Here is a 15,450-nt window from a genome sequence, read left to right on the forward strand (position 1 = left end):
CTCTACCTAATAGTCACCCTTTTGCTTTTATGATGTCCTTCTGTTACTTGTCCGAGTGTCACTTATTTTGCATAACATGATAATCTCCAGATCCATCCATTTTCCTGCAAATGGTACAATTTTGTTCTTCTTTATGAAGGAATTCAACTCCATTGCATATTTGTGCCACATTTTCTTTATCCAGTCACTTGTAGATGGACACATGGGATAATTCTATAACTTGGAAATGGTGAATTTTGCCATAATAAACATAGACATTCGTATTTATTACTATATGCTGACTTTAAGTCTTTTGGATAAATACTGAGGAGTGGTGGAGCTGGGTCATGTGGTAGTTTGATTTTTGGTTTTTTGAAGAAATTCCTTATTGATTTCTGTGGGGCTGTACTAATTTGCATTCACATCAACAGTGAATGAGTCATCCCCCCCATATCCTTGCTAGCATTTGTTATTTGGGGTCTTAATGATTGCTGTTCTGACTAGAGTTAGATGGAATCTCATTGTAGTTGTGATTTCCATTTCCCTGATGCCAAAAGATGAGCACTTTTCCATAAATTGAATTCCATTTGTACTTTTTAAAAGAAGTATCTGCTTAGTTCATTTGCCTATTTATTAAATAGATTATTTGTTTTTCTGATGTTGAATCTGAGTTCTTTTTACATTCAAATATTATTCCTCTGTTGGAAGAGTAGCTGGCAAAGATTTTCTCCCATTCTGAGGGCTGTTTCTTCACAATGTTAATGATTTCCTTTGCTGTGCAGAAGCATTGTAATTTGATGCCATCCTATTTGTTGATTCTTGCTATTTATTTCCTGAGCTATGGGAGTCCTATTCAGAAAGCCAACACTTTTTACTTTTGTCTACTCTAAGGAGCTCTTCCACATGTTTTTCCTTATTAACTTCTCCCTATGAAAACTTAATATCACTCTGCTAATTAGAAGCAAGGAGTTCTACTGATGGAGCCAGATGTATCACTGACATGTAAGATGAGTAAGTGCCAAACTGACTAAGTGATGTTTGGTGACCTACATGTATGCTGCCACCTGAGACAACCTTGCAGGTACCCTTGTGGACACTTACCACTCTCTGGATCACCACAGGGACAGGCCCTGGTGGGCACAGTATTACCTTGTTGAAGATTCTTTGAAAATAGGTTACAAGTCTCACCCAATCCTAGTGAAAATAGTCTCTGGGTTGGGGCCCATGCATCTGCACTGGAATCAAACCTTTCTTCCACAGTGGTGCCTTGATCCAAAACAGGTCATTCTTCACCCTATGCTTGGGAAAGAATGCTCTAGACTATAAACTACCACCCAGTTATCAAGGTACCCCTTCTTCCTGTCATCATCAATCCACAGATTCACCCCAGCAGAGTGGGGCAATGTGTTAGTCAGCTTTTCATTGCTGAAATAAAATACCTGAGACAATCAAGGGGAGGAGAGATTTAATTTGGCTCATGGGTTCAGAGGTTTCAGTCCACGGTTGGCCCAGTCACTTCTAGGTCTGTGGTGAGGCAGTAATATCATGGCCGTGGAAGCATGCAGCAGAGGAGCTGCTCACCTTATGGTTGCCAGGAGGCAAAGGGAGGAAGAGGAAAGGGCCAGGGTCCCCAGGGTACACAAACAAGGGCATGTCCACAATGACCTACTTCCCCCAACTAGGCCACACTCTCCCAACAGCACTATCCTCTGGGGACCAGGCACTCAACACATGAGCTTTGGGGGCCCATTTAGGATCTAGACCACATCTTCATTAAAAGCAGATCCCAGCCACGAGAGAGGCTGAGAGAGGCTGGCTCTTGGGTAAGGGGAACTGAGGAGGCACGAGGCTCAGAGGAGGATGAATAGGGGATGGAGAGAAGGAGAGAGGGAGAAGGCAAGAAAACATGGAAAACTCAGAAAGAACAAAAGAGGGCGAAACAGCTCTGAGAGGAGAGGCAAGGAAGGGGAAGCCAGGGGCTGTGCTCTCCCTTTCAAAGATGGAGGTAAAAGTCCTCTGACTCAGACCGGGGAGACATTACCACTTAGCAATTAAAGAAAAGTTTGATCTGTGTCTGAGGCCTCATTCAATCATTTGCTGAGTGGATGTTTTAAGACAATCTTTATCTTCTTTAAGATGGAATCGCCTTAAAAAAAGACTCAATCTCCTTATATGTAAATGTAGAATTATGGAGATGTCATGGAGCATTGTATTTTAAACCGGGTTATAAATACAAATACTGTTATATCAAGTTGTATATTATATTAAATATATTAAACAAACATTACATGATTCTCTGAAGCTCATTTCTTTCAAATCTCCTTCTCTTTTTACAGAAGAAGAAACCGAAGCCCAGAAAAAGTGGCTCACGGGATACCACAGGATTATTGGGCTAGTGACAAAGTACACTCTGCGAGTCTCACAAGCCAATGGTGAACAGGAAGTATAGGGACATCCCAGCTCAGCACCAGGCAAGAATGAAAGTGGACCACAATTGTCCTTGTAGTGCACAAGAGCTGTCCTCCCCAGTGAGTGCTGTGGGCTCTGGTGCCCCAAATTTACAGGACAGCCCAGCCCATAGAATGGCCTGGACCTGGATATCTGTATCTTCAATATCTTCAATCTCACACTGTCCCAATCCTGGCCTCCTCTGATCCTAGAGGACAGGAGAGTCAGCTTTGGAGGAGAGCAGCCATCTCTGCAAAAGTGCCCCACACTGAGACACCAATGCTACACGCCTGCCATTAAGAGGCCCCCTTCAGTGTATCCTCCAGCCTAGAACATAACTGGAAAAAGCTACAGACGGATCAGTTGTTTTGAAGGCAGAAAGGGAGGAGCCGGTCAGTACAGAGTCCAGAAACACAGACGTGAAAGCAAGAATCTACCTGACTTTCCCCAGTGCTACCCAAGGAGAAAGACTTCATTTAAGAGACAGTAAGTACTCTATTCCAGAAGTGAAATCATCTAGAAGAATATATTTAAGGATGTTTTTAAGAATAAAAATATCTCAGCATGTACTTTGTTACCTGCCAGCCAATAACCATGTGATAGCCTGTGAACCACTTTTGTTTTTACTTCAATTTCTTCATCTGTAAAAATGAAGGATTTGAAAGAAATGAGCATCATAGTCTCATACAGCATAAAGATTAATAACTTAAAATATTGATTTAGTTAACATTCTTAAAATATATTTGAGCTTTTCCCTACCTGCTGTATTTTCCCCACAAGTTCATCCAGTTAATCTGAGTTCTCTTGTCAGTGTTCAGTGGGAGTACCAATTAAGTCATCCCTAGAGACAGAAGAGAAAATTACAACAAAATCAAAGATGTGAATGGACTTTTATTTGTGGTTTTAGAATCAGGTAGCATCTCACTCTACAAAACTGCTCTGATGAGCTGAGCCGAGGACACTGGCTTTATAGAAAGAAGAGGGCTGAAGACAGCAGAAGCAGAAATCAAAAAGTGGATCTCCTGTCAAAGTTACTTTCCCGGTAAAGAGCAGCAGGGGCCACCCTATCATGTGACAAAAACTGGCCTACAGAGGGATGTGGCAGTTCTGATTTCTTGGAAGGTCAGATAACAACCTTGTTTCAACTTAGTGGCGTGGAACTTTGGTGTGAGTGAATGTTTCTGTTTGACCTGTTGGGTCTAGTGCAGTAGCTCAGATCAAACCAATGGCCTCCTATAAATTTAACAGTAGCAGCCCTGCAAAGGAGAGAAAAATGTGGCTAGGCATGTGTGGGTGGGTAAGTGCATGGGGTGGGGGTGTCTTCTAAGCAGGCATGAGTATTTCAGCCACCACCATATCCTTTAACGCTAATGAATAAACTGGGCTTCTGTTAACATTTATTTCAGTGTCTCTCAGTCCTTTGGAATCTAAATAGTCAGATATAATTGAGTTTTTGGATCAGTAAGCTGCTGCCTTGGTTCTTCTCAGGATTCATCCTTGCCTCTGTGAGTCCCCCACACTCCCTCACCCCACTTTCTGCCATCTCAGCTACAAGAATATTCTCATGTTGACCAAATCATATATTTGCATTTAATCTTTGACCCACTCCATTTTGATTTATCAAATATATATCAACCATCTATAATCAACCAAATACTGTGCTAAAATCTGGTATTACAAAGATAAATAAGACATGTCGCCTGTCCTTAAGGAACAACACAAAAGCAATACTTTATTACTTTATCTACCAGCCACCAGTGTTGGCATCACTTGGGAGCTTGAGAGGAACTGTGGAATCTCAGGCCTACTGAATGGGGATCTATATTTTACCAAGATCCCCAGTTGATTTGTGTACATAATAAGTTTGAAAAGCACTGGCCTAGTAGGAAATACTCAACTAAGCCATCTTGAGTTGAATTTTATGATAACAGTATAAAGGAAGTCGGTGGGATTGTGGAGAAAAGTGGGTTTACTTCTGATAGGGGAGGGGTCAAGGTAATCCTTACAAAGCAGTGGACATTTACACTGAAATTTTAGTTGAAAGGTTGGACAACATGGAGGGTAGGGAGAAGACGAGGGTGGGAACATTCTGTTGGGGTGGGAAGGAGGCCACCTTGGAAACTAGACTAGGACAGACTACAACAAAGGTCTTTTAAGAGCTCCCAACTCTCACGTGGAATGGCTGGTGCCACCCAGGCAGTAGGTGCCATGTTCTCCTTGGCACTGACCCAGATGACAAGTCCTTCACCACCTGACCTCCACCCTGGGAGCTGATGTGTGTGTGAACAGGGAGAGGCCTCTTCCCAGCTCCTTGCCCTCAGTGACCCCTCAGGGATGAGGGGCTGATGTTTGCAGTTAGCAAAGGATGCCGAATCTCAGATCTCATGCCAGGCCATCTGGCCCCTGGCAGCAACTCTGCAGAGCGACCTTGGTAAGAAGTGGATGCACGAATTCACACAGATTCCTGGCAGCCCAAACCGCCTCTGAGGAGAGCGTTTCCCCCCTTTTGGACTATAAGGGAAGTTGATTCTGGAGAAAGTAGAAAAATAGTGAAAAATAATGGAAAGGGATTGGGGCAGGAGTCCTGTACTGGCCCCTTGCTGTGTGTCATCTCCAGCCCTGATAGAGCCTGTGATTCTGGCACCTTTTAGATAGTTTTAGAAAAGTCCAACACTCCCCCCCTTTTCAAAAATAACCAGGTTCTCTTGGAATTCACTTCCCAGTGTCAAAGCACTCTTAACCGGGACATGATCTTTACCCAAATCTCAAGAGTGGTGTCTGTTGGGTTGTCCATCAGGGTAACATTTAGGGAAAAAACATACTAAGTAATAATGAAATAGTTATTAAACATCTACTGTGCTTTGGAGGGAGGGGGCAGCTGAGTAGGGCACTAAAGAAGCAGAATCTTGAGTTCTGGTCAAAAAGGTTCTCGGACATATATTTAGAGAAACATGACATATTTGTACAGAAGAAAGCAGTATATAATTCCATAATAAAGAGATCCATTAGTGATAATTGTTAACAGCTGACAGTGCTAAACACTTTATAGGAATTATTTCATTTATTCCACACAAATCTATGAAGCAGTCATTCAGAAAATTTTGGCAATAAATAATAGAAAACCCTGATGTCATTGGCTTAAACAACAACAAAAAATATTCTTTCATTTAATGACAATGTTAGAGGAAGTGCAGTGCCTGAGCTGGTTAACTTGGTGGCTAAATGAAGCCATCAAGATCCAGTAATTTCTAGTTTTTCTCTCTGCCATCCTCATTGACCTCATCCTCATGTTAGCAACCAACATGGTTTCAAGACACCATATCCTCACATGTGCAGACACAGAAAGGAGCTTTATTTTATATGTTTATAACATATCTATAGGGACCCATAGTACATTTTTTCCTATTGTTCATATTTATGACAGGGGAGGGACTCACCCAGAGATTCTCCTGGAAGCTACCCTTGAGTCTCCCTGACTGAGCCTGGATTTCATACCTGCACCTCAACCCATCACCAGCAAGGGAGCCACAAGCCTGGCTGAGCCCAACCTGCTTCAGTCCTTGCAGCCACAGCTGGTGCTCATGCCCCCGCTCTCTGATGCACCTGAGAGGACGGAGGGCAGATACCAAAATAATAACAAAATAGCTAATTAAAAATGGGGTCTATAAGAATAAAAGGCAGATGGCTATTACGGCCAAATATTCCATTTTAGAGTTTAAGAAACAGATTTGGAGAGTGCAAGTAGTTCAAGGTTACACAACACATAAACAGCATTAAAAGAAAAAATTCTTTCAACCAACAAAATTTAGTAGTTTATTTGAGCAAAGAAAAACAAAGACAAAACGAAATATAAACAAGTCATGAATACTGCAGCCCCCGGAATCAAAACAGGCTCTGACAACTCTGACTAACAATCTGACAGCAGCACTTATAGATTGTGGGAGGGACACGCAGAGGCAATTCATGATAGCTTACTTGGTTAACTGGTCACAGAGCCTCCTGTAGTGAGCGAAAGCTCAGTGACTGTGATTAAGCTCTATTTTGGTTTGGTCAGCTGGGCCCAGTGGAGGAGCCTCGACCACATTGATGGCCTCCTACAAATTTTATTTACTATCAGTAGAGTTGGAATTTAAAGCATATCATATTCCCTGGCACACCCCAAATCAGGACCAATGTTGTGTTTCCCGGCAGGCTTCCCTGCCTTCCTGGTCCCTGTCTCCCCACTGTTGCCCACTCTGGGGTCACAGCCTCCCCTGCACCTCGATTCTATAGTGCACATCTTTTATTTGCTCCCCCAGTCTCTTCTAGGGAGGAGTGTCATTCATTGTTCTGTTTCCCTCCCTACACCCTACACTGTGCTTATTTACTTTTTAAATCAATCTCCATTTACCATTCTCACTGGGCTGGATTTTCCTCCTCAGGTCAAAGCATGTCTCCTTTCCTTTGCATCTTCCTCAGCCTTACTAGAACACAGCCCTAACACCCAGGAAATATTCAGAATCAATAAGGGCTCAAACTTTAGGTTCTGACAGGCCAAGGTTTCAGTTCTGCCTTTGCCACGTATTAGCCATGCGACTTTAAGCAAATGGCTTATCTAAGCCATAATCTCCTTATATTCAAAACAAGGATATAAATACACAAGAATTGAATGAAATAATGTGGTTGTAGCATAAATGGGAATTATTATTTTTGATTAAAATAAAATGAAAAGTAATGTTAGCGCAGTGCATCAGTTTAAAGCCAAGAGCTTGTCTGAACATTTTCTAGTCTGATCCTCACAACGTTAGGTGAAGGACGTACCTTCCCTGTGACAGTTGAGGAAGTGAGCAGAGTGAGCTGAGCGCCTTGGCTTTGTCATATTGTTCTATTACATTCTCAGGGAGCTAGTCTCCCCCCTTGTATGTGCCGCCAGCGGACCCTCCTGGGGCGTTGTCTCTATTATGGGTTGAATTTACACCCGAAAATTCATGTTAAAGCCTCCAGGACCTCAGAATAAAATCCCATTTGGGAAAAGGGTCACTGCAGATATAATTTCTAAGTTAGGATGAGGTCATACTGGAGCAGGCTGGGCCCCCATCTCAAGTATCTGGTATCCTTATATTAAGAGACAAAATTTGGTTGCAGACACAAGAAAATCATGATATAAAATGAAGGCAAAGATCTGGGTGATGCCTCTGTACGTCAAAAAATATCAAAGGTCGGCAGCAAACCAATCTAGGACAGAAGCTAGGACAGAGGCATGGACCAGATTCCCCATCCCTCACAGTCCCCAGAGGGAGTCAACCCTGCTGGCACCTTGATCTCAGAATCTGCCTCTAGAACCATGAACAATACATTTCTGCTGTTTAAGCCACTCAGTTTGTGGTACTTTGTCACAGCAGCCCTAGAAAACTAATAACAGTCTCCTGAGGCAAAGGCTATGAATTTGACCATGAACCCACTTCAGTTGGGCTTGCTTTTTCCTTTGGGAGATTCCTTTGCTTCTTCTGGGCGCCCCAAGAGTTTCACTAATCCTGCGATAGATTTTACATTAATATCTTGGTTGGGATTCCTGCATCCCCTGAACCTGAGCAGTGTGGACTGGGAGAGGTCTGGATTGTCACCGGAGCTTCATTTCATTCTCTACCCTGAACTCTCAGCAGAGAGCAGCTTCCTTACTCTTTTCTTTGCTGGTAGAAGTTTCAGGCTTCTTCACATTTAAGGGGCCACACTTACAAATCCAGCCTCTATGCAGGAATCTTGATTTAGTTCCCTAAAACTGTATCTCCTGTCCTCAGCAGCATACATTCCCAACTGTTAGAACCTGTATCTGGGTCCTGTCCCATTCAGTTTGCTTCGGGGTCAACCCATGAGTTTGTTGAATATTGTGGTTTATCACCTGGAGGTTTGGGTTCTCTCCTTAGATCTTGGCTAAACACAAATATAAATTTTCCCGATTCCTCTTATTTATTTTATCCAGCATGCCTTTTCCTGCAGGGGTGGGAGGTCAGAGATTAGATACATCAGTCTGCCGTGTTGCTACAAATGGAAATTCTTGGAGTAAGAAGTTCATCTTCAAGACACAGCGAGGGTGTCTGTGTTGGGGCAGTTCTCACATCTAGATGAGCACTGGGCTTTTTTCTCAGGACAGCGTTCAGCCAAGCCACTGTGTGCATATGGGTGTCCCACAGCCTCCTCCCATAAGAGGTCCTCAATGGGAACCTTCTTCCTTCCCTGATCCATTCCAATCCGGAAACTTCATTACTCAGGAAAGAGAAAAAAAAACAAAAAACAAAACATTGCTGGACTGAAATTGAGTCCTAGGCCACCTGAAAAGAATCTCTAAATCTCCTCTCCTTGGGAGGAGAGACATAAGGAAGCCAAATACAGAAGATCAGGATTGGAGCCATCAGAAAGATCCCAAAAAAACCCATGATCCATGTTAAAGGACATGATTAGTAAGACCTGCCTGCTCTCACTAGCATCATTTCCCTCATGAGATAAAGTCATCAAAACCATCCGAGGCAGTCCAATTTCTCAGGTGGGGTAAACAATGGTGGAGGGGTCTATTACTTTTGGGTCTCCGAGAATCTGAAGTTTCCTAAGCACATCAACAAGATTTGGTATGTAATGCTTCAGCCAACTAGTTACTACAGATGTACCAGAATGGCCTCGTGTCACACCATACTGAAAATCAGGTCTGGGCCCCCATGTGCCTCTCAAAGAGGAAGCTTGAATCATGTGAGAATTTCCATATTACTTGGAGCAAAAATTTCTAGTTATTTAAATCATTCTAAAAGTTGACCCAGGGGCCAGGCACAGTGGTACACTCTCATAATTCCAGTGACTTAGGAGTCTGAGACAGGCCGGTTGCAAGTTCAAGGCCAGCCTTGGCAATTTAGCAAGACTCTAAGCAACTTAGCAAAACTTTGTTTCAAAATAAAAAAAAAAAATAAGGACTGGGGGGGGTGGCTCAGTGGTTAAGCAACCCTGGATTCAATCCCCAGTACCAAAAAAAATAAATAAATAAAATAAAAGACCACTCAGGGGTATCATAATAGCTCCTATCACTTGAACAGCCATCAGAATCAACAGTGTGGGCTATCTGAACATCAGGCAAGAAAGGACATTTCCCTTTTTCCTGGTTCCCTACCTATGAAGATAAATAGCTTCATGCTCTCTGGACAAAAATAGTGTCACTGACTCCTGAAATGAAAACAACTGGCTTTGTTCACCAGATTGTCAGCAAATGAACCCTTTGTCCTCCACTGCAACCCATTCCCCAACCCCTTCCTCCAAGAACCCCAGAGCTAATAGTTACTGCAGTCCCAGAAAATTTGCTGAATAGCCATTCTCAGAAAAGAAGAAGCATGAATAGTGCATTTGCTGTTGTTGTATCAACAAGCTCCCCCAACCCCACTCACCTCTGCCCCATGTCCCCCATCTTCCACAATGAACTAACTCCATGTCTCTCTCCTGCTGCAGTCCAGTAAAATGAAGAGGCTACCACAACCCTAGTCTCAGTTCCAGCCAGCAGGGGCTTTTGAAGGAGGAGAGCTCTCTGAGCAGCCAATTCATTCCATGCAACCTCAGACATTACCCAGGCCTGTGTCTCCCATTCAATCCCATCTGCCTCCCGCTGTACCCTGTGAGATTCTATTCCTAATCAAACTCACAGTCTCATGTTCTTTCCAACCCCTGGAATTTCTTCTAGGGCTGGACTGCCATTTACTTTTTAAGCCCTAAAGTCTAAAAGTTCTGTTCTGTCTCATCTTCTTCCTGAGTATCACAGGAAAGGCCTTCACTTTAGAAAAAAAAGAGCTGCGCACACTCCCAGGAGACTAGACAGATCCAGACTTTATGAACATAAAGAATAAAGAGTATAGCCAGGACAATTCTTTCATTCTTTCTTGATGAGTCTCCATCTCCTAAGTAGAGAAAGGAGAACTTTTGTTACAGCAGGGACACACACACACACACACATTCAAAGTTAGGCAGAGTTCTCTTGATACACTGAAACATGAAATTCAAACTGTTTTTGTTGATTCACTCTATTACACCAGGAAATGAGGAACCATGAGTTTGAGATCTGACCTTTCTGCTAGTTTTCTAAGCTTGACAATGGCCAGGCACATAAGTTGTTTCTTAGTGGCAAGAAACTTCAGTTTAACTGCCATCAAATTGTTCAGGAAACTGGGAGTAGGGTGGTTTTTCTTTTCAGGTTTTAAACTGTTTTACACACAAATATTGCTAAAATGTATTGGAACATCTCTGCCATCTTTTTTAAATTTTTTTTTTATAGTTGTAGATGGACAGCATGCCTTTATTTTATTTATTTTTTAATGTGGTGCTGAGGATCGAACCCAGTGCCTCACACATGCTAGGCAAGTGCTCTGCCACTGAGCTACAGCCCCAGCCCCAGCCCCATCTCTGCCATCTTTAATAAAGTATTCTGAATTTAGTTTAACTTTTATTTTTTATGGCTCTCTTACTTGTCCTGTTCTGTTGTACAGGAACACCTTGAGTGACAGGAGTAGGGTGGAGGGTGATTATCTTACGAAACCCCAAATTACTAAGAACTTTCAGGTTTTGTTCTGCTTGTCAGAGTTAATTCTCTTGTCAGGCTGCCATCCAGCTTCTCCTGCCGTCAGTGTCAATTTTCTTCTTCACTTAAGATCTTATAATCTCCCATTACCTAGGGAATGAATTAGTGGGGCCAACTGGTTAACACTGCGTCTTAAGAAAGAGCAAGTTGGCTATGAGAGAGGTGGCTTTCTGCACCACTTTCACTTCTTAAAACATTTGACCATTGAAGTTTTTAAGAGTGACCTGTTGTTCTTTTTTGAACATCTCTATATTCTGGAAGTTTCCTATGTATGATCTTTCAAAGATCAAAGGATAGTGGAGCATAACCATGTATTCTCAGAGATTCTGCTATTTCACACCTAATTCCATGCATGACAGTGTGGATTGGGGCACCCTTTCATTTTTCCTGGGTGCACACCACCTTCCAGGGAACATTGCCTGCCCCTTTCTCTTTAAGCATGTGTGCTTGGCAGTGTTTTGTAATGGATGAATATCAATTTCCAAAGTTGAATTCCTAATTTTTCTTTCTACATAAACGTGCAAAGTGACATTACTGATCTGAACCTCAAAATCATTGTCTATTTTAATCAGATAGCATCATTATTATTAATGTATTTATTTCTGGAATTTGGAATTGAACCTGGGGTCTTGTGCATGGTAGGTGAGTGCTCTACCCCTGAGCCACACTCCAGCCCTTATTATCTATTTTAAAAGAGTGGTAATTCTTCTTAGTTATTAGGGCATTGTTACAATTGAAAATGATAATGCTTATACTAACATTTTCTAGAAATATTGTCATTGCCTCCTTGTTCAGACTGCAGGCTGTGTTTTTAGACTGACTGCACAGAAAGAGGAGGTGGAGAGACCCTACCCTATATACACCTCAGCCCAGTCCCTGTTCCTGGTCTGCACTGAGAATGGGGAGAGCATGGAGTTAAAAAATATATATTATCATTATCCAATGTAACATTTTCACCTGTCCTTATGGAAGAAACTTTTTTTTTTTTTAGTTCAATAGTGTTTATTATGAACATTCTGGTTCTAATCCCAGTTGTCATATAAGAACAGCATTATATAATAAATAGAGGTAATAATTACTTCTTTTTAAAAATTTGTCCTAATTAGTTATACATGATCGTAGAATGCAATTTGACACATCATACATAAATGGAGTATAACTTCTCATTCTTCTGGTTGTACATGATGTAGAGTTACACAGAATGTGTAGTCATATATGCACATAGGGTAATAAGGTCCAATTTATTCTACTATCCTTCCTACCCCTATACTCCCTCCTCTCCCTTCACTCCCCTCTGCTTAGTCCAAAGTTAACTCATGAAGAAAATTTTTGCACTGCATTGCTAAAACTTATTGAGAGTTACTCTGTATCAGTGAGGCTTTATGTTTTTTCTTATTTAATAATGATAATGCTAATGATTGTCCTCGTTTTTAAAATGACAAAATAGAAACTTAAAAAGGTTAAGTAATTAGCCCAAGTTTATGCAGCTAATAAATGGTAGAGTCAAGGGTTAAGTTTACCTATAACTTCTGTGTTAATCCTCTAACACCATCATTTCTTCTAAAACTAAAAGAAAAGACCCCTAGAAGACTTTCCTGAGTAGCCCCATCCTTATCAATTTATTAGCACCTTTTCAGGAGGCCAACATTTACTGAGCCTCCCATAGCTCATGACACCCCTTTTCCTGACCTTATTGAGCCCTTCCAACATGCTAGGCACTAGTGATTCACATACCACCCTATTTCTCTGCTCCCCTGTGCAGAACATCTCTGCAAAGAAGTTGTTTATACTTCTGTCTCAATTCCTGTCCTCTCATGCTCTTTTGAACCAACTTCAAAGAGACTCTTACCCCACCTTTCCACTGAAATTGTTCTTTTCAAGGTCAGTAATGATTTCTATGCTGTTAATCCAGTGGTCGATTGTCAGTCCTCTTCACTAACCTCTCAACAGTATTTGATACAAACATCTGACTATATTGTAACTTTTTTAACAAAGAAAGTTTATTTAAGAGAGGTAAGGTAATAGTCAAGAAAATATTTTTTCTTCTATTTCACCTTATGAAATAAGCGCTGAATATATATACACACCTATAAATATATGCATAGGAGTATATGTAATTATACACAAAAGTCTTATGAATATGGTGATTTAAACAACTGGTAATGCTGAAATGACAGTAACATCCCCAATCGTTGTGAAAAACAAAAATTTTCACAATGCTCTTTATCAGGGCGACACTGTGTTTGTAAATGATTTTCCATGGATTCCTCTCATTTCTACATGGCTTGTGAACGGAGACACTGACTGGCTTTCTTCTGGACTATCTTCTTAAGAACATTTGCATCACAAACAACTTTGGACACAGGGACAGCAGCCCCTAAGAAGGGTCAGCATGCTTCTTGTCCATTACAAAGGATTCAGGCTTCCTCAGCCCAGAGTTCCTTTCCCGTATTTCAACCCACCGTGTTGCATCTTCCAGCATTCTTCTTGCTGCCTTGGGGGAATTGAGACTCAGGAACTGGGGCAGGAAACTGCAGATGCTCTGGATAGTGCTATTGCTGCAGTAAAATCCTTTATCTCTCCATCTTCATCTCTCACACCCCAGTCCATGCTTCCATTACCTTCCATCTGGATAATTGCCAGGACCTCTCAATTGGTCTCTTGCTTCCTTCTGGACTCCAAAACTTCATTTTCAACATGGTACTGGTACCCACAATAATCTTATTTAATCTTAGTTTTAATTAATTTACTTCTTGGCTCAAAATTCCTTAGTGACTTCCCATCTCAGAGCAAAAAGACAAAGGCCCATGATATTCTTCAAAGTCCTTTGCAATCCAGGCCCCTCTGATGCTCATTGTCTTGGTCTCCCACCAGTATCTCCCTGGCTCACTCTGCCTAAGAACACAGCTTCTTTCTGAACTCTAGACATGCACACACAACTGCCAACAAAACTCCCATTTAGATGTCTAATAGGCACCTTGAACTCAACATATCTAGAATTAGACTCCTGATCATCTCCCTAAACACAGTAAGCATGCTCCTGCCTTAGGGCCCTCATACCTGCTATTCCCTCTTCCTTGACAACTCTTCACATTTATCTTTACAACTCATTAGCTCCCCTTTTTAAGTTTCTGCTCAAATGCCATCATTATCACATAAACCTTCACTGATGACCCTACTTCAAATTAGCAGTTCCCACCCCCTCTTCCTGGCACATGCTGTTCCCTTTCTCTACTTCACTTCTCCCCGCCACCCTTCCTTGGCATGTAATATTATGTATTTGCATATTGCTTATTCTTTATCAGTTACCTTCTCCCACTGAAATATAAACATTTGTTGAGTGAATGGATCAAACAATATAAACTTCATGACATGCCCTTATTACCCCCAAAGTAAAAATTTTGAAAGGTCTCTACCACTAAAATGCTCATAATATGTTTGGGGGAATCCTGACTAGATGCCATTAAATGACTAACAGGTAAAACCTGAAGCCAGGAAGTCTGCGTTCAGATCTTGGTTATGTCACTTTCTAGTTCTATATTTCTGGGTCACATAATAACCACTTATTCCATTTGTTAAAGTATCAAGAGGAAATCCCCTGCCCATCCCATGGGTTGTTGCCATTATCAGTGAAACAGAAATATCCAAAAGAGCTTGGCAAACGGTGAACACTGTTTTCTTTGCTCTAATACCAAAATCTCAGCCACTAATATAATAAAGGCCCAGTCAGTAGAGTCATCAAACTATGCTGGGCCCAGGGAAGAGAAGACTGGAGGAAAGGTTAGGTTGTAAACAGGGTAAAATCTCAATATCTTCTAACGCTGGCATGTTTGCCCATGTCCCCTGGGTGATCTGTCTCTGTGGCTTCCTCATGCACGAAGGCAACTCCATGTCCACATCATCCCTTGTTCAGATGGCACCTCCAACTCCTCCTCTCAACCCCTAGGGCGCCTTTCACTCTTCTGGGGGTGGTTCTCTTGGGGGAGATCCCTTGAAGGAGACTCCAGTTCTTCTGACTTCCATGGGGTTCATGTGTGACCCTGCACACAACAGCCTCTGTGCTTCTTCTGACAGTGGGCATAAGACTTTCCTCTTTTGCTCGAGGCAAGAGCAGCTCCAGGACAGCCTCTTGCAACTGGACTCCCCAAGTGAGAGTCAGACAGGGTCCCTCGGAACTCCAATTCTGGAGCACACATATCCTGCTCTCCACACAATACCCTTGAGGCTGGCCCATTGCACTCAGCTGAAGGAGAGGGGAAAGGCATCCTTCACCCTGTCCACTGTCCAATGGGAAGCAGGGTATAGGAAATGCATGGGACACCAGTGCATATCTCTCTGCAGGAAATGCCCACTTCGCATCTCTGAGCGGCTTCAACTTCTAGGCCTGGAGCTGGGTAACGAACAAAGGCCACAACACTGACTCTAGGCCTCCCTTTTAA

General features: G+C 42.2%; 1 protein-coding gene and 1 non-coding gene across 18 annotated transcripts in view; one reads left to right on the forward strand and one right to left on the reverse strand.

Annotated features, from left to right (window-relative positions):
• Positions 1-15,450, reverse strand: part of LOC114092350 (transmembrane epididymal protein 1-like) — a 65,432-nt gene that overhangs the window by 12,555 nt on the left and 37,427 nt on the right. For 8 of the 17 annotated variants that reach the window (XR_011704001.1, XM_071600256.1, XM_071600251.1 and 5 more), the window contains 2 exons: positions 3,187-3,268; positions 3,006-3,068 (listed from right to left, as the gene is read on the reverse strand). The gene's annotated coding sequence lies outside the window, so the exon portion shown is untranslated. Of the gene's footprint in view, positions 1-6; positions 105-1,167; positions 1,279-2,997; positions 3,069-3,186; positions 3,269-15,450 lie in introns of those variants that run through there. The other 9 variants (XM_071600246.1, XM_071600248.1, XM_071600247.1 and 6 more) reach the window with 8 other exon arrangements.
• On the forward strand, positions 11,792-11,924 carry LOC114092489 (small nucleolar RNA SNORA51). The gene has a single exon (XR_003582745.2). It is a non-coding gene; the product is annotated as a small nucleolar RNA SNORA51 (small nucleolar RNA).

This window comes from Marmota flaviventris, chromosome 12 (assembly GCF_047511675.1).
Source record: "Marmota flaviventris isolate mMarFla1 chromosome 12, mMarFla1.hap1, whole genome shotgun sequence".
NCBI classification, from domain to species: domain Eukaryota; kingdom Metazoa; phylum Chordata; class Mammalia; order Rodentia; family Sciuridae; genus Marmota; species Marmota flaviventris.